Raw genomic sequence first — 2164 nt, forward strand, 5'->3', positions numbered from 1 at the left:
CCGCCTGCGCGCCCCGCCGCGGGAAGCGCGCCCCGCCGCCGCCGCCGCCGCCGCCTCCGGAGCTTGCGGCGGGCCGGCTGCCCTGGCCGCTGAGCGAGCCCCCAGGGCGAGAGAGGAGGAGCCGCAGCCCGACGCGCGCCCGGGAGCCGGCAGGGGAAGGGCGCCCCGCGCCGCACGCGAGAAGCGCTCCATTGTTCTCGGGCACAATTCCGGACACAATCCTCAGGTTGCGCCTCCGCTTGGGCATCTCAGCTGCTGGGTTATTTTTGCCTGACTCTTTTCCTCCCAGACACATTCTTCAGAAATCAAAATAAGAATTAAACACACCAACCTACGCAGCCTCGCCTGCGCTCTCTGCCTCCTATCCCAAGACAGATCGGAAGTTTTCCCCAGCGTCGTTTTACGTACACTTTCGAAGAGGTGGGGTGGTTACTTTGAATCGGTCCCACCCCCAAAGGTTATCTTAGCCCCCCCCCCCCCGCCCCAGCCTTCCTAACTGCAACCGTGGTTTTCTAGCGCAACGGGGGGAAAGGGGGGAAAGCAAACAGTAATAAAAAAAGGGCACTTACCATCGTAAGCTCATAATGGTTTGCCACAACCTTTACATAAAAGAAATCTTATGAATTTTCAGAACGGGAGATGCCTGGGTGTGTACCATTTAAGGGGAAGTAGGAAAGATAGATCAGCACTTGAAAGTCAATTCTCTAATCATCTCCAAAACAAAAGGAGGGATGGTTGACCAATCAGAAGAGTAGAAGCAGACCACCCCTCTTCTTTCTCCTCTCCCCCCCCCCCCCAATCACACCAAAAAAGATCAGGCAGAAACAGAGGAGACAGATCCAAGCCGATCCAGCTGATTTTCATCCTAGCAGTGCTTAGCTTTGAAACCACGGAGAGACACAGCTGCACCACAAAGAGAGAGGGAGAGAGAGAGAGAGAGAGAGAGAGAGGCACTGCACACTCACTCGTGTCCAGGGGCAGAAGGATGAGAGGAAAGCCCACCTCGGTTCACTGACTTTGCTGCTGCTTTCCAGTGATGGATGGTTTTCCTTCAACAAAACTGTTTCTCTAAGCAGGGTTTATTGCCCTTCTCTCTCTCTCTCCCTCTCCCTCCCTCTCTTGTGTGTGAGAGCATGTAAAATACATGTGCACCACTCAACGGTGGTGAATGATAACCCCACAGTTTTAAAGTAATCACCCACATTTTTTTTTTAGCAGTGCCCCTAAAATTCTGGCATGTAAAAGAGAGAAATGTGTTTGGAAATACATGCATCCTACAGATTTGTCCTGGCTACACATGGTCGGTTATCCCACGATGACTGCAGCATCACAGACGTAGGCAATGCTTCTGATCGGACTCCGTTCACACATTCAGCTGTCAGTCATATGGGCTTGTTCACACATGGCAAAGTTCACCAGTCGATATGCATATATTTGAATGTTACACAGTCAATGGAAGCTGCAGGTATTAATAGCAAAGTTCTCTTTGCAACCTAGTATGTCTCTGATGGACCATTCACACATGAAATGACTACTCGATCTTCCATTTACCATGCGATGCCATGCACACACAAATAAAATGCATAAAAGCTACATTATGTACATGAATCTATCCACACATGGCTTTGTGAACCAGGCCATATTTATCTGAGAGCCAGGACTGAGTAGAGTTCCTTCACATGGAACTCTCTTGCAAACCTGAGTTTCCTGTGGCATGTCATGTGTGAAAAGTTTAACTGGAAATGCAAATATTGGGTCAGTATTTACTTTTTTTTTTTTTGTTCCATGGGAAAAAAGACAGTCTGGTTCAGTTGTTAATGTTTGCTTTAGATCTAGAATTAAATATGAGGGATTACTTCTTGCTATACTGGTTTACCTTCCACTTACAGTTGGGAAATCACATCGTCCTTTATCTTTCTAAGCTTGATAAGAACAGTGATAAGGAGGAGCAGAGCCTTTTCCACTTTGGCCCCTTGGTTCCTGAATATTCTGTTTATTAAGGTAAGGAGGTGCCATATGACCACTTTCTGTTTCAATCTGCATTTTGCTGCTTTTGCTGGTGAACAATTTTTAGCTATTGTTAATTCTGTGATTTTGCTTTTGTTTTCCTTGTAATTCTTGGAATTTGAGAGGCAATGGATGGGATGGGAATTAATGCTCTCCT

At 47.7% G+C, this 2164-nt stretch overlaps 1 protein-coding gene across 1 annotated transcript in view; it reads right to left on the reverse strand.

Annotated features, from left to right (window-relative positions):
• ELAVL2 (ELAV like RNA binding protein 2) overlaps positions 1-692 on the reverse strand; it is a 174964-nt gene extending 174272 nt beyond the window's left edge. The window contains exon 1 of the mRNA XM_044427723.1: positions 570-692. The gene's annotated coding sequence lies outside the window, so the exon portion shown is untranslated. The remainder of the gene's footprint in view (positions 1-569) is intronic.
• Positions 693-2164: the final 1472 nt, after the last annotated feature.

This window comes from Varanus komodoensis, unplaced genomic scaffold (assembly GCF_004798865.1).
Source record: "Varanus komodoensis strain SLA01 unplaced genomic scaffold, ASM479886v1 scaffold19, whole genome shotgun sequence".
Taxonomy (NCBI): Eukaryota; Metazoa; Chordata; class Lepidosauria; order Squamata; family Varanidae; genus Varanus; species Varanus komodoensis.